Genomic DNA, 18,588 nt, shown 5'->3' on the forward strand with positions numbered 1-18,588 from the left:
AGTATTATGTGTATTTAAAAGGAAATTGAATCCACAGAGAGAGTGATTACTTTTGAAAGAACTGCAAAAAGATTTTCAGAAATCATAGGCCCAATGTTTGTTCCATAATATACTGGCCACAGTTATATAATCTCCAGGTATGTAGAATAGGCACAAGCAAAGATATATTTACAGAACCCTCCATGTAATTGCAAAGGGTGTTAAGTGAGATGATTTGCCCAAATATATTCCGGAAATCTAAGCACTTCAAAAAATATATAACAACAATCTGCCTACATAGGTATTGAGATTCAGTGATTCAGAAAGAAAACTCTTGCCAATTTTCATCCCATGTATCCTGACAGGACAATTCCTGTAGTGGAAGCAGCTTTTCGAAAGAAGAATCTCCTTTCTAGATGTCCTGATGCTCATTGAGGTGTCATCCTCACTGGCCAATAACAAGAAGAGGTTTATCAGAGCTTGTGCAGTAGCAAAATTTAGTGCATTGTGTTAGCTGATGTTGCTGCCTCTACTTGTACACATGGCATGCAAAGAAATAATTGTCATGGAAGTTAATGAGAAGACTCTGTTTTAGGTTTACCACATCCTCTGTCAGATCCTGCACCCTCATCTACCCTGACTGAGGGCACCTTTGGGCACTCATTCACTACCATTAAACTTCTCAGTCTTCCATAAACCTATATGTCTCTCTGAACACTCGGGCTTCTATGGGGCTTGGGGGAAACCTTAACCTCTACCATCAGGTATGGCTTTTGCCAGTATTTCCTGAAATCTAATCTTTCTTCAGAGCACATTATCTTCCACCATTCCCATCCTCCACCTTTCTTGTTTTAGAGCATTGAGAAACAAACAAAAAATACATAACTAACCACACTATATACAAATATTTACTTATTTATTTTTATCTTTTAAGGATAGAAAGGAATACAGAAAAGTAGGCAAGAGTACAAGACTGGGAACCAAGACAGCTTCATGGCAGTGAGATATGTGACCAGAGCTTGGACCTACCACTCAGATTTGCTTCCTCATTCTTCAAGTGAGAAGGTTGGACTTCATGTTCTCTCTCCTTTCCTGCTCTATTACTCTATGTAAAGTAGTATAAGTGCCATGCTGGGTCATATATAAAACAATGGAAGAGGTCAATTGGGCTATTCAGACTTCACATTAACAGGGAAACTTGAGAGCAAGCATAAGCTATGTGCTGAGAATGGTGAGAACGATCACCCTGTATAACTGTTTCAGAGACTGGCACAGGTCATCCCCATTATTATTAGGGGTGTGTGTGTGTGTGTGTGTGTGTGTGTATTATAATATGTCTGAAATACATGCATGTATGTGTATATGTATGTCTCTATTTTTCCTGTAGTTGAGGAAACTGAGCCCCAAATATAACTTAATTTGTGGTTATACCTTGTTAGCTGGGGCTACAAATTCAGGCCTTTTTGATTCCCATGTTAGCATTAACTTTACTGCATTACCTTCACAAAATGCTATGGAGAAATTCCTAATTTAAGGTATAGACTCTTGCAAACTTTTAGACTTTGCATGACAATCTGTAAATAGAGAGTTGGAGATAGCCTGGCTTTTGGGACACTGGCCAGACAGAGGGCAACACAGAGGTCTATTTCTATGTACCTAGACAGATGAAGCTTTTGATTTTCTCTACATAGATTACAGTACCAGGGAAATAACCGCAAGGGCTCCTAAGGGCTCCTGTCCCATCATATTCTCTCTTGGAATCACATAAATCAGATAAGCATTAAGTGTAATTGATAAAGAGTGGTTCATCTGAAATATAAAGAAGAAAACTGATAAGAAGTAGATAAGGTGACAAGTATTAATGGACACCTTAAATATACCTCACATTGTGATATAAACTTTACATGTATGATTTGATTTCCTCTTCACAACTATCTATTAAGTGACAATTACTTTTATTTCTATTTTATATCTGAAGATATTAGAGCTATGAAAGTTTAACTAACTTGGCCAAGGAGCCAGCCTAATAGCTGGCAGAGTGGGGAAAAGAGTCTTTATCTGTCCTGCTCTCAGTCCAATGCTCTGTCCAATGGATCAAATCACACCCCAGGGCATTCTGCATGCCCAAAAGAGCTCATTCTCTCCAAGTAAAGGGGGAAGGGATTCACATACCACATTAGTATCTCTTACTATATTTCTTTCTTTTCCTCAAATGTAGTCTTTGCAAATGTTTCATTAACTTAGCAATTTTTCTACTTAATGAAAATACCACTCACTCATATCTTATTAAACTTAAAGCAAAGCCAACATGATTTAAAAATGCCTCACATGATAAAATATATGCTTAACTTCCTTATCTAATTGTCAAATTAGTTCACTGTTGGGAACAATGAGCAATTTGTATTTTTTAACTCATGTTATTTGTCAAATAATTCAGACAGATTTTCAAGAATGTGCACCACAATTATTTGTTGCTTTGTTCAAAGCCTTCCAGAATTTATAGTCCCTAATCTGTAGTACATATTTTAGGAATCCTTAGGTATGCAAAAACTGAGAGAGGAGTCCAGTTCCACTTAAATTAAGCTATTACCTTTGGAAAGAACTATAGTATTAAAGTTTGATAATATATTTTGCTATCACGTTGGTTGGCTAATGTGCTCTATTCAATTCATGCACTGTATTGGTTTGTAGTCATTATTTAAAACCATTTTATTGGCCTTTATTCTTGGTGTGAAAATGTTAGATTCAGAGCACTTAAAGAGATTTTGGTAAATGTGACTGCTGCCTTACCAATAAGCCTTATTCAATTTTTGGTCGTTACTGTTTTGGGAGAACTTACATTCTTTGATAAGGAAAAAAAAAAGGTTAGCTATATAGGTTACCAAATATTTTTAATTGCCCCTAATACATTTTACTTACAAAAACCTCTGAGTACCCTGAGAGGTCAAAACCCATATTCTTGATACATTGACATTTAACTTACTAGAGAGATTTATAATGCCACTCAGTAACACATGAGAAATAATCTTGACACTTTATTCAAGAAGTCAGGTTTCTTTATATTTTTAATTCACTACAATTTAAGAGGTTTTAAAAGTATTTAAGTATACTTATTTTGATATTTCTGATCAGTTTAACTCACTAAACAGTTTAAAATACCTCAAGTGGCAAGACATACATTAATTTAATAAATATCAATTTGAGACTCTATTATGAATAAAACACTGTTTTAGGTGCTCTGGGGCCAAGGAGAGGAATAAATCATTGTTTCTCTTGATTAATTACATTTGCTTATTTCTTAGTTCACTAGAGAATTAATTTATGAAATGAAATGACTTTAATCTGTGATTAACAGATAACATCATCATTCTATTTTACATAATAAAATCAATCCCATGACATTTATGGCTTATTTTTGAATAGTGAAATGAAATTCAGCATCATGTATAAAAGCCTTAACTAGACCTCCTTGTTTTAAATGTTGGCCCTTCGACTTACCACTTTTCATGACCTTGAGCATATTTTTACCCCAGGTCATTATCTGTAACATGATCATGAAAATACTATCTATTAATACCTCATAGTGTTGTTTAAATGATTAATTGACTATGACAAATTCACATCTACATAAGTGTGTGACACAAAGTAGGTAGTACAAATGTTCCTATTTTTGTTATATGTAAGCCTGCAAAAGGTTTTTACTAATAAAATGGTTTTCAAAGGATTTATGTGTATTTTCCAATTGGAAATTAGAGTCACTTTAATTTACTTATTCTCAATACCAATGCTTTCACAGCCCCTGTTTTAAGGTTTAAGCATTATCTTCTAGACTGTCCTTGAATGACATCTAGAACCTGCATCTGATCAAAATTAGACAACACTAACCTTCAAACTAGTTGTGTTTTGAATACTACAGTAATTTCAGAGTATCAGTTCAAGCTATTATTTTAGAGTTAATGCTTAATCAGTTCTTCTGCAGGAAGAAAGAAAAGCAAATATAAAAGCACACCCCCAGAAGAAAAAGGACTTTCCTGTTAGCTTCTGAATTCAAAATCTCTTATATTTCTTATTTATGTTTTTTTCTAATTTACAATTTCAATTCCAACAGTGAGATTAGTAGAAAGAGCTACGAATTCAAGAACAATTTCAAAGTGTTTTGAAGAGGCCTTGTTAATAGACTATTAAATTCAAAGAGAAGAAAACTCTGTAGTTTATTGTGTACATGTAGCACATTTTCTTCATGGATTCATCCACTGGTAGACACTTATGCTGTATCTATACACTAATAATGAAATATCCAAAAAAGAATTTTAAAAAGCAATTCCAATTTTTGTATGTTGATTTTGAATCCTGCTACTTTACTGAATTTGTTTATTATGTCCAACAGAGCTTTGATGGGATCTTCAGGATTCTGATAAGATTATGTCATATACAAACAGAAATTATTTAATTTCTTTCTTTACATGGATGCATTTTCTTCCCTTTTTCTTGCCTATTTGCTCTGGCTAAGATTTACAGTACTATGTCATATAAAAGTGGCAGGAGTGAGAACCCTTATCTTTTTTCCAATCTTAGAGGAAAAGCTTTCAGCATTTCACCATGGAGTATGAGTCAGCTGTGGACTTGTCATATGTGGCCTTTATTATGTTGAGGAAGATTTTTCTATATATAGTTTAAGAGTTCTTATTATAAAAGGATGTTGAATGTGTCAAATGCTTTTTCTCCAACTATTGAGATTATCACGATTTTTATAATTTATTCTGTTAGTGTGGTGTATCAGATTTATTGATTTAAATATTATTCCATGTATAAATTACACTTAGTCATAATATATGATCCTTTCCATTTCTTTGGTTAGAGATCTTTACTACTGCGCTTTTGAGATAGTCTATCCCAAACAACAGGTTGATGTCCAAAATCTAGTGATTAAACTATATATTTTCTGAAAACAAGCATAAGGCACAAATAGTATCCACAAGGCTATTGCCCTCTAATTATGGAAATTACTTGTCATTATAGCTTGTTTCTAGCAAAAATTATCAAACTGTACCCACCAAACCAAAATCCATTACTTGATACTTGATACCCAGAATCTAGTTACCTAGATTTCTATTTTACCATTTTAGCTAGCTATTGTAGTCAAAAAGGCTATGTATTTCCTTACTTTCCTAAACATTCGCCACATGGTATCAGTACCAGATACAATTATCCTGCTCTGTTCCTCACTCACATCTGTATTCTGCTGATGTTTTTGGATAATATCATAGGGTTTTACAGTCTGATCATGACAATGCATCTTCTCCAAGCTTCATGGGTCAAAGAAACTCCCTACTTTTTTTAAATCTAAAATTGATTAATTTTTCTTTATAATCATCAAAAATGGCTGTACTAAGACAAACTATTCTCAATATCCACTTCCATCATCCCCACTACTGTTACTCACAGACCACATTTCCTACTTTGCTGAAAAGATACAAACAATTATATGGCAACCTTTATTCTACCTTGAATATTTTTCATATTTTCAACTTTTTTTCTCCCATAGTTCTTGTGTGAGAATATGTGTTCATCCTGAGACTAATTTATTCTTTGTGCTTTCATTTCTAGTCTCATCAGGATTTGAATTAATTAATTAGTTCTTCTTCCCTTCAGATTTTTCTTCCCTTCACTTGCCTCCCTGTTCTCAAAGCATTCATGCAGCTTTTTTCTTTAATTCTACAATTCTTTGTAGGATGTGCAAGTGTATGTAATATAAATAATAGAAATCTTTGAGAGTTGTGTATATTAAATAAAATAACATGATCAAATGTACTGAGTATAGATAAAGATGGTAGAAACCTCAGTGAGAGGTAAGAAATTAAAGGTTGAGGGAACAGAAATACTTTAAAAACAGTTTCTCCAGAGATGCAGAGAGAATATGTTAGATTTTTTAAAACTATATTTTAAAATTTCCTACCCCATGCCTTCACTCAACTAACCCTTTATCACCTTGTTATTGGTTTTCTGTCTCCCCACACTTTAATAAAGTTGCTCACTCAAACCTTACCAATGATCTTCTTGACACAAATTGACAATCTAATTTTTTTTCAGTCTCCTTTGGAACCTCTGTAGCATTGCTGACCACAGCTTTCTTAAAAATCTCTCCTTATTTATTTTGGGTGAATTAACTCTCACGGTTCTTCTTCTATGTCTCTACTTTCAGTGATACTAGGTCTTTCTCCTTCTTTTGAACCTTAAAATTCTTACCACCTCTAATTTCAGTGTTTACTTCCTTCACTCTTCTGTCCTTTGCTTGGAAATGTCATACAGTCAAACATCACCTTATTCAGAAACACCTAGCTCTATATTTCTTGTCTTGACCTATCCTTTAAATTCATACCTGCATTTCCAAAGACTATATGGACACCTCTCCACTGACACCCCAGCCACAGCTTACACATCAAAAATTTAACCCTGACATCACTTTGAGTTCACAGTAGATTTAATTCCTCATTCTCTCTCTCTCTCTCTCCCCCCTCTTCTTCCAGCACCCTTCAGTGTACAATTTGGATAGAAACTTTATGGGACACATTCATCTTTTGTTGAGGACCAATAAAAGAATGTTCTCCAACTTCTGCAAAATGATTGCTAAAAGATTTTTTAAGCTGTTCGAATTTCCCATGGTGTAAATATTTCTTCAGCATTCATTTATTAAAAAAAAACTATTACTCTTACTGAATAAGATTATTTTCAGTAGACTATAAGATATATGTAACCAATTGTGTTTCCTTTTTTGCTTTGACTGCTAGGAAATCACACAATAAGATTTAATGCAGTTATAAAAACATAGTAGAATTTTGTTTCTAATCATTTGATCCTCGATTTCTGTTTTAATACTATTATGTAGCTGTCTTTGTTATAAACCAACCAAAATTGTTTATGCCTCAGGCTCACTAGAACCAAGTAGAAAGAAATCTTATAGTCTTTGCCTATTACATAAAGATGAAATACGCAGATAGATTGGACTCATTAACTAAACTACTTGACAGTGTCTTTCATTCATAAAATCTGAAAAGGCTAAACAATTTCAATGCAAGAGAAATATGAACCTATAAAATATAACAGAAAAATAGAACAAATTAAATGAGTATAGTTTTAAAGTGCTGTTTTGAAACACCATTTCATAGCTATCATTGTTTAAAAACCTGATAATAATTTTTGAAGCTCAATTTACCAAGTGAATCAAAGCCTCTGCATAATGTATACTGCACCTACCGTGCAATCACTTAGCATGATTGTTTTTAGTTAGCACTATTAGATATGTGTGGAAGCATTCCAATTCATTTTTGTTTGTTTGCTTGTTTAAAAGATCAAAGTGAGAACACTAACTCCATTAACACATTAAATCCAGAAATTAGGAGTATAGTTTAAGAAACTATCAATTTTTATTTGTTTTTCTCTTGATTGTGAGTTTTTATTAACAACTGTTATGGTTCAGTCATGAAGTATATAGCACTTTTCTCAGGAAAAAGAACATAAATTCTAGCAAAATAGTAAGAAAGGCCTTGATGCAGATTCATACACACTGGATTTGTCCCAAATTCAGATATGCATCTCTTTCAGTTTGCTCTTTTCTTACTAGCCATCTCTTGCAAGCAATGCGATGGAAACAAACTTATAGTCTAGTTTATCCTTCCTTAATTTTCTTCAAACAACTTGCAGATGATACAGAATATAACTCACTTCTGTCTCTAGGACTTTCTTTGTTAGGAAATTCATTGCATATGCATAGGCTGTCCCCAATTTATAAACAGGTAGTAGTCCAAAAACTCATTTTTTAAATCAGTTGCTGGGAATGTAAAGTACATTTTTTCTTCAAAATGACTTTATATGTAGCACTGTATTTGGTCTCAGAATTACTTACAAAAGCCAGAATAGCTCCAATTTATTGAGGACCTATTAAATGTCAGCAAAAATATCATATATTATACACATTATATCTCACTGATTTCCTAATAACTTTTTTATTGAGCTAATGCATATTCTCAGAAAGTACATAAAGTACACACATGTTAAATGCAGAGCTGGATTTTTATACACCTATACAATGGCCACCTGGATCAAGATGTCGACTATATACTTCACCTCTGAAAGTTCCCTTTTGCCTCTTTTCAGTCATAAACACCCTATTCCATGGAAGCAACCACTATTTGAACTTCTATTTCCATGGATTAGTTCTGGCTGTTCATGGATTTTATATCAATAAATTAATCATTGTAGTCTATAATGCTCTCTCTGAGAACATTCCTTCAATGTTCTCACATGTATCAATAGCATAGTATTCCATTTTAAGAATATGCCACATTTGATTTATCCCTTCCCTTGTTGATGGACATTAAGGTTATTTCCAGTTTGGAGCTATTTAGATAAAGCTGCTATGAATACTTAATTCTCTAGGAGAACAGTGACTTTATCATAGGGATGGTACACATTTACTTATAGTAGAAACTTCCAAAGGGTTTTCCAAAGTGTCTGTGGCAATTTTCATTCTCACCAGCAAAGTATGAGTCTTGCCATTTCTTTATTCTTGCCAAAATTTCATATTGTCAGTCAAGAGCCATGTTGTTGAGTGTGTTGTGGTATCTGATTGCAGTTTAAATTTGCATTTCTTGTTTTTTTGAAAAACGTAACATTGACAAACTCTTAGCTAGCCTAAGAAAAAAAGAGAAGACTCATATAAAAATGTGAAATGAAAAGGATCATTAGGGACTATTATAAATAATTACTAACAAATTTGATAGCCTAGATGAAATGGATAAATTCCTTAAAAAATACAAGCTACCAAGGTTAAATTGGAAAGAAATAGAAAGCCTAAACAGACTAATAACAAAGAGGTTAAACTAGTAATTAAAAACCTCCCAACATAGACAAGCCCAGAACCAGATGGCTTTACAGCTTAATTCTACCAAACTCTCAATGAAGAATTAATACCAATGCTTCTAAAACTCTTCCAGAAGCAGACAGAGCTAGATGGAATTTTTTACATTTTACAAGGCCAGCATCATCTTAAAATCTAAGCCAGCCAAACATACAAGAAAATAAGACTGCAGGCCAATATCTCTGATGAACATGATTCAAAAATCCTCAATAAAATATTAGCAAGTTGAATTCAACAACACATCAAAAAGATTAATCATTATAATCAAGTGGGATTTATCCCTAGCATGCAAACCTGCTTTAACATACATTAATCAATCAATGTGATACATCACGTTAAGAAACTGAAAGACAAAACCACATGATTATATCAATTGGTGCAGAAAAAAATATTAAAAAGGGTTTGACATTCTTTCCTGATAAAACAGTTTTATTAACAGTTTAGGTATAGATGGAAAGTTCCTCAACATGATAAAGGCCATTTATGAAAAGCCACAGCTAAAACCCTAATCAATGGGAAAAAACTGAAAACTTTCCTCTAAGATCTTATACAAGGCAAGAATGCCTACTCCCATCACTTATATTCAACATTGTACTGGAAGTATTATCAAGAGCAATTAGACAAGAAAAAGAAATAACCAGTATCCAAATAGGAAAGAAAGAGTAAAACTAGCTCTATTTGCAGTTAGCATCCTATATGTAGAAAACCCCAAAGACTACACCAAAAAAACTGTTAGATCTAATAAATGAATTCAGTAAATTTGCAGAATAAAAAATCAACATACAAAAATCTGTGGCATTTCTATGTGCATATCATAACCTAGCTGAAAAAGAAATCAAGTAAATAATCCTATTTATATTAGCATAAAAACTAGGAATAAACTTAACAAAAGAGGTGAAAGAACTGTACACTGAAAACTATAAAACATTAATAAAATATATTAAATAGGACACAAATAAATGGAAAGATATTCCATGTTTATGGATCAGAAAAATTAATGTCAATAAAATGTCCATACTACCTAAAGCATTTATAGATTCAATGCAATCCCCATCAAAATCTCAAAGGAATTCTTCACAGAAATAGCAAAAATTATCTTAAAATTTGTATGTAATCACAAAATTTGTATGTAATCACAAAAGACCTTGAATAGACAAAGCAATTCTGAGACAAAAATGTTGGAGGCATCAGAATTCATCAGATATAAAATTATATTGAAAAGCTATATTAATCAAAACAGTATGGAACTGGCATAAAAACAAACACATAGATCAGTGGAACAGAATAAATAGCCCAGAAATAAATCCAAACATATTTGGTCAAATAATTTTTGACATGGGCACCAAAAAGACACAACAGGGAAAGAACAGTGTTCTTAATAAATGGTTCTGGGAAAACTAGATTTCTGTATGCAAAAGAATGAAACTGGATCCTTATCTTACACCACACCAAAAATCAACTAAAAATGGATAAAAAGACCTAAACATAAGCCCTGAAACCATAAAACTCCTAGGAGAGAACATAGTAAAAAATCTCCCTGATGATGGATTTAGAAATGATTTTTTGGATATCACACTAAAAGCTTAGACTACAAAAGCAAAAATAAATAAATGAGACTACATCACTAAAAAGTTTCTGCTCCGGAGGAAAATAATCAACAAAATGAAAGGCAATCTACAGATTGGGAAAAATACATTTGCAAAGTATATATCAGGTAAGGGGTTAATATCCAAGATTTTTAAAGCATTCACACAACAATATAGCAAGAAAACACAACCTGATTAAAAGCTGAGGAAAGAACTCAAATAGACATTTCTCCAAAGATGACATAAAAATGGCCAACAAGTACATGAAAAGGTGCTCAACATCACTAGTCTTCAGGGAAATACAAATCAAAGCCACCATAAGATATTATCTCACATCTGTTAGGATAGTACAAAAAGACAAGAGATAACAAGTGTTGGTGAGGGTAGAAAGAAAAGGGAACCCTTGTACACAGTTGGTGCAGCCATTATGGAAAACACTATGGAAGTTCAAAAAAAAAAAAAAAAACTTCAAATAGTACTACACTTCTGGTTATATACAAAAAGAAAAAAAAAAAACAAAACTCATAAAGATATCTTCACTCCCAGGTTCATCGCATTAGTCAAGATATGGAAACAACCTGGGTGTCCATCAATGGACAAATGGATAAAGAAACTATGGGGTGTGTGTATGTGTGTCTGTGTATGTGTGTGTGTGTGTGCAATAGGACAATAGGATATTACTCGGTCTTAAAAAAGGAAGAGAGATCCTGTCATTTGCCACAATATGGATGGACTTGAAGAACATTATACTAAGCAAAATAAGCCAGACACAGAAAGAAAAAATGTTGCATGATATTATATGTGAAATTACTTATATGTGGAATCAAAAACAAAAGGTTAAATATATAGAGATAGAGAATAAAATAGGAATTACCAGGACCAGGATAGAGAGAGAGGGAGGAATTGCAGAGACTGGTCAAAGAATACAAAGTAACAAACCAGATGAACAAATAGAAAGATCTAATGTACAACAGGAGGGCAATAGCTAATAATAGTGTATTGTGTTCAGGCTTTTTGCTAAATGAGTAATTAAAGCTGCTCTTGCCATAGTGGGAAAAATGGGTAAATATATGAGATGAATATGTTAATTTGTTTCATTATAGCAACCATTTTACTATATATATATAAATATATATAAAAATATATTTTTAGCATCATGTATACCTTAAATATATATAATAAAGTTTATTTTTAAAATAAAATAAATTTACATTTCTCTGTTGAGGAATTCATGTTGAAGCATTTTTATATGGATATTGGCTATTTACATAGCTTACTTTTTTTTTAATTTGTGGGAATACTTTCAAAATGAGTCTGTTATCTATCCCAGTGACTTTTGAGAAAGGTAATATTATCACTTGAATGATGGTGAAAATGAGGTCATGAGAGGTAAAATAATTTGCCAAACATCACACATCTAGTAAGTGGCAGAAGACGCACTGGGCTCAGTCTGACTCATTCACAAAAACCTGTGCTCTTCAGAGCATCCTATACTTTGGGGCACATAAGTATCAGAAATACTTCTCTCTAGATAAGAATATTTTAGCCATATTTATTGAAATAAAAATTGTTCATGATATATTGTTGAGATGAAAATGACTATAAAACAGTACACTGTAAGATCTCTATTTTGGTAAAAAAAATTGTGTGTGTATATATGTATCAATAGAAAACACACTATATGATTCACATTAAAATGTTAATTGTGGTAAAAAATAAAATATTGTTTTTGATTCACAATTTAAAAAAAGTATGAGATATGCTTATTTCTACCAGTCCCCCTACCTGAACAATGACAGTGAGTGATCACTGTAGTTCATTGAGAAGGAGGTAAAATGTCTGGGGGGAAAAAAAGAAAAGTAATAGTGCAACCCCTGTGGAAAGCATTATGGAGGTATCTTAAACAGATTCAAGTAGACCTGCCATTTGACACAGCAATCCCATTACTGGGCATATACCCAAAGGAAAAAAGGTCATTCTGTAACAAAGACACATGTACCCGAATGTTTATAGCAGCACAATTCACAATCGCAAAGATGTGGAAACAACCCAAATGCCCATCAATACATGATTGGATTAGTAAGCTGTGGTATATGTATACCATGGAATATTACTCAGCTATAAGGAATGATGAAGATATGACATCTCTATGGTTCTCCTGGAGAGAGTTGGAACCCATTATATTAAGTGAAGTATCCCAAGAATGGAAAAACAAGCATCACATGTACTCACCAGAAAATTGGTTTCCCTGATCATCACCTAAATACACATCTGGGAACGACACCCATTGGATATCAGTCTGAGGTGGGGGGTGGGGGAGGGGATGGGTGTATGCCTACACAATGGGTGCATTGCGCACCGTTTGGGGAGTGGTAACGCTTGAAGGTGCTGGCTCAGGAAGGGGGGGTGGGGAAGGGAGGGATATATACCTACATGATGGGTGCAATGCGCACGACCTGGGGAACAGACACACCTGGAGCTCTGACTTGGGGGGAAAGGCGGTACAGGAGCAACGTATGTAACCTGCAATTCTGTATCCCCCATAACAAGATGAAATAAAAAAAAAAAAAACAGATATTGACCAATAAAATATATTCAGCCTTTTCTCAATGCAAAAAAAAAAAAAAAAAAAAACAAACACTGCATTTCACAAAGTGTGTCCCAAGGAACACTAGTTACAAAAGCCATTTATTGTGCTGGGAAAAGGAGCATAGTATTATAAAAAGAATTATAGAAATTAAAATGCAATTTAGTATATTAAAGCCTCTACAGAATCCTCTGAAATTTGTGTAATACAGCCTTTCTAAAATTATTTGACAAGAGAAAACTTTTCCAAAGAGTATCTATTAACAGCTTGTCAACACTAAAGGAAATAGCTTCCCTTTGGCCTTTTGATCATTCCTTTTACTTTTTACCTTATCTACAGTGAAAACTTATGGGATATAAGGAAATTCACACACTCTAGGATACACACAGAGATATGTAAAATATACAGAAATAAATTTTTAAAAAGTAATTTTTAATAATATGGATTCTTGTAAGCATTGCTACAAACTCCCATTCTAATGTGAAGGAGAAAATGACACAACAGCAAACATGGCCTTGGATACTAGCTCAGGAAAAGCAATTGTTTATAATTCATGCTGGGTAGGTAGTCAATGGAATGACAAACTATGTTACAATCTTATAAGCAAAAGAGTAAAAGTGCCACTCCAGTCTGCTTTCCCAATGCAGAAAATACTGCTATTAATCTGACGAATGTCCAGATGTCCAAACAGCAGAGGCTTGAAAGTTTCATAGGTACAGGATGTGGGTTCTCATCTTCCCTCATGGTCAATATGCAAGACAGGTTGGACTGGCCCTTTAGTTATATAGCAATAGGCTTGTCGATTATCATCACTGGATTATCACTTGATATTAAACTCAGATAGTTCACTCTTCACTCTGTTAGTAATTGACTGAACTGGAATCTATACATATATCTATATCTATACATTTATGAAAGAATTATCCACTCTCATATCAATATAGGAGTACATTGCAGCTATGAAAAGGGCCAAAAAAAAATATAAACCTTGTTATTTTTAAATATCTTTCCTAAAAGAACACTTAAAATTGCCTGCCTGCATGGATTTCTATATAATATCATTTGCAGAATTATTTATTATTTATAATATCTATTATGCATATATGTATATACTGTATACACACATATACATATATATATATATACATATATACATACATATGCCAATACATAAAAGAGCTTAATATTACAGAATCATTTAAAGATTTTCAAGGCTACAAAAATGATTAAAATATGTTAAATAGATAAAACCTACAGACTATAGGAATGCTACATAAATTTTATATATGTTCTCATTGGTTTTATGCAATTGAGTAGTGGCCATTATCTTTGGGTATTGTTATCACAGATGATATTTTCCTGTTGCTTTTCTAAAATTTCTACATTTTTTCTGATGTTGTACGTAATGCTAACAATATCTTAAGTCAAAAATGGACACAGGACTCTAATACATTATGACACCATTATATGCTTATATATTTATTAATATGGGATAATTATAAATTGTTTCTGAGTGCTGGGATTACAGGGTTTTTTGTTGCCACAATGTAAAAAATACATGTACTTGAAAAGTCATCAGGAGAAGTATATATTAGAATTCATGTTGGACAAGTGTGTATCAGAAAACCAGAAGTTAACCTGAAGATGCATATAAAATAAAAACAAACTTAATAGACACAAAGAATGCAAAAGGAGATGAAAGATATTGAGAACATAGAACACAGAAATAGAACTGAATTAATGATCAAGAATAAGTTATTTATTGCAGTTCACTTTGCTTATAAATCTTTATATAAGGATTTGATGTGGAAATATAAAATTAAAAAAAAAATTCCAGAACATTTTAAAAAAGAGTTGAGATTGAGTTCACAATGACCTCAATAAAATTTCCAAGGAAATAGTCTTAAATTTCAAGGAAAACGGGATTTTTTTTCCCTATATCTATAAAAGAACAAAAGCAAAATCTTTCAAGGAAGCCAAAGCATTATTGTTTCAGTGTTCTGTGCTGTGGCACTCAACATCAAAATGTAATAGAGAGATAACTTCAGAGTCTTAAAAAAAGAAAAAAAAAAAAAAAAAGATGTGATCCAAGAACTCTCTTTACCCAAGCTAATTGTCATTCATACGTGAAGATGAGAGAAAGGCAATTTCAGACCTGAGAACTTTCAAAAAATTTACCACCAAGAAACCCTTTATTCTGCAGAGACTGAAAAAATCAAATAATAAGTAAATGAGAGAACTTCTACAAATGGATGTTGATTACTATATACAAAGATTATTCTTTATTAAAAAATAAAAGATAACCATCTGTTAGCAGGAAGTATAGCTATAAATAGCTATAGCTAAGCTATATTAAAAGTTACAGCACTGAAATAGAAAAATGTTTATGATCATTATAGCTGCTACGAGGGAAGAAAACCATGCAGAATGATGCACAACCCTGGTACCACAGATGAAGAAGGGAAGAAAGAAAACTTTTAACAGGAATGCAAAATAGTCCTTATGAGGACTTACTCTAGAGTAATTTACTCTAGAGAGATGAAAAGACACTTCAATGTAACAATGTTAATATATCAGTAGGCTAAAAAAAAATGTTGATCATTTAAAAATTCAATAAAAAGAGAAAATTTGACTTCTCTCCCAAAACTTTCAAAGAATAGAAAAATTATTTTTAGAAATAGCCTTATAACCCAAAATTAACATTATAACCAATAACAAAATTATGTTGATAATCCCTTCCAATTCAGTAGTAAGCAAGGCTATTACTATCAATATTGTTCAGTATTATAGAGGGTCTTGCTAATTCAAGAGAAAGAATGAATAAAAATATTGTTATAAAGGTGAATATTGTTATTTATCGAAAACACTGCATACATTAGAAGATATCAGATAAATTGCCACTAATAACAATAACGGAAGTCAATAATGAACCTTGGTAAATGATACACAATCAAAGAACATTCATGCAATTAGGCAAAGACCATTAGGAAAGCACAAGTAACAGGTACTTATCATAATAGCAAATTTACATAACAGCAAAATCTTTGTTACCATTCACACTAGCAGCAACAAAGTTCTTTGAAATATAACCCTGCCCCCCAAAAGAGTTGTTCACAAAATTTTATTTAGTCCTAGAAGATGCAAATCAATGGAAATGCATATAATAGACTTGGATGGTGCAATTAATACTTTATCACTACAGAAATTATATTGGCTTAACATAATTCCAAGTACTAAAACTTATAAGCCATATCATGACATTTTGGTCAATGATGAACTGCATATACAATGGTGGTCCCATAAGATTATAATGGAGCTGAAAAATTCCTATCACCTACTGATATCATAGCCATTGTAATGTTCTAGTACAACATATTATCTTTCCTATGTTTACATATGCTTAGATACACAAATACTTACCATTGTGTTATAACTGCCTACAGTATTCAGTATAGTAACATTCTGTACAGGCTTGTAGCCTAGGAGCAATAGGCTACACCATAGAGCCTAGGTGTGTAGTATCTGTACCATCTAGATTTGTGTAAGTATACTCTACGGCATTAGTACAATGAAAATATCACCTAATGATACATGGATCCAAACACATCCCCATTATTAAGCAAAGCATTACTTAATATACAGAGTCTAAATACTAAAGACTACCTGCTATGTAGTTCCAAATAGTAAATATATAAATACAATAAAAATGCATAAGTTTAGCAGAATTTCACCTATGGTCAAAAAGACAATTTTAGAACTATCATTACTGATTGAAAAATATACATAGAGAAATTGAGTGAAACTACTAAAAAATAACTACTATGATGCCTCTTGCCTATGATTTGTTGAATGATAAACCTGTTCTTACAGTATTTCTTGTAATCTTCCAACGATCTGATGAGGAAAGTGCTATTATTACTATCGCCCATTTTTCAAAAATTAAATGAGAAAACTGATGCTCAGGAAGCTTAATATCTACCCTAAAATTATGCCAGGAAAATGATGGAGTACGATTTTGAATACAGGCAGATTTGACTGCTGCTTTCTCAATTATTTGAAGGGAAATAATAAATCTCATCATAAAAGAATTTTTATGACAATGTGGGTCTGGCACTAAAGTGACAATCACATATATAATACAAAATGCAGACTTTAAGCACCTGAAAACTACACATATAGTTTAAAAATGGTAAAATGAGCTTTCCAAAATAAAGAGGGAATTATTACTAGATGGCATAGTAGCAAAAACTGGATAGCAATTTAGAGAAAGAGAGAAATAGAGGCATAATTCATACAATGTTTTAAAAGAACTTTCACATACTCTGGTTTCTCTTCAGATCATACAAATCTTTCGCCTTTTGCTAAAAGAACTTTCAAAGTGTACCATCCAACAGTTGCGAGAAATGTAGATGCTGAATGTCCAACCGATGCACTGTGCTCTAGGAAACTATGATAGCAAATACTATGACTGTACTTCAGTTCCCCTGGGACCTCGTGGACGGTGGCACTGGTGTACTGTGAAAGGGCTCATCTTCTACCCTATCCATTCCGGTCAGTGACCAGACATTGCCCTTCTGTCCTCACTCAGAACAATGGCCAATTGTTTTGATGTGTGCCATGACCAAGTATCACAAGGAGGTCCAAGTAAAGGTTTGATTCTACTGTGCAATGTTAACAGAGTATAGTGAGAATAACATACAAATTCAATAACAGAGGCAGACTGAAAACTTGGCTGTATTCTCAATAGTTGTAGGATGTTAGATCTGGCCTCTGCAGAAAAGGATAACTTTGCCAATATACTATGTTGTTTTAAGAATTAGTAACAATCTGTGTGTAAAACATCTGTATAATTCCTGGAACAGCACTTAAGTTGTTTCCTTATGATTTTATTATTAAAATGATGACAATCAAAATCATTAGTATTGGAAAGCTCAAGAAAATGCTCTTTTCCACAAAAGTCTTCCCACACAAGCTCAGCACTTTTCCCATATTACCAATACTCTGAACAGGTCCCAGATTTTAATAAAATAGACACTCTTTCATTTGAATCAAAGGGAAAATACAAGTATACAAATTTATTCCTTGCACAAAAAATGAAAAGGAAAATATAATGCATATGTGTACATGTGTGATAGCTGGGATTAAAATTTTCAATTACATCAATATTTAAAGTATGACAAAAATATAAATTCTCCAAAGAATGAATGCATAATGTATATGTGTACACACAATAAGAAAAACTAGAAAAACAAATTCTTAGAGAGTAGAGAGAAAAGAGAAAAGCCAGAATAAAAAAAATCCAAGATAAACCATATAGGAAACTGTATTCAAAGCAAAGAAATGCAAATGAAAAACAAACCTAATTTATTTTTGTAATCATTAAACTAAAATCACAAAATAAGTCAGCGCTGAAGTTAAGACAGTAAAATTGGCATATCTATTCATAGATGGTACCTCTATCTCCACACTGATTTTAAAAAACATATAATATAGCCAATGTGTAAGAAGAACCACAAAAA

The sequence above is a fragment of the Eulemur rufifrons genome, chromosome 7 (assembly GCF_041146395.1).
Source record: "Eulemur rufifrons isolate Redbay chromosome 7, OSU_ERuf_1, whole genome shotgun sequence".
Taxonomy (NCBI): Eukaryota; Metazoa; Chordata; class Mammalia; order Primates; family Lemuridae; genus Eulemur; species Eulemur rufifrons.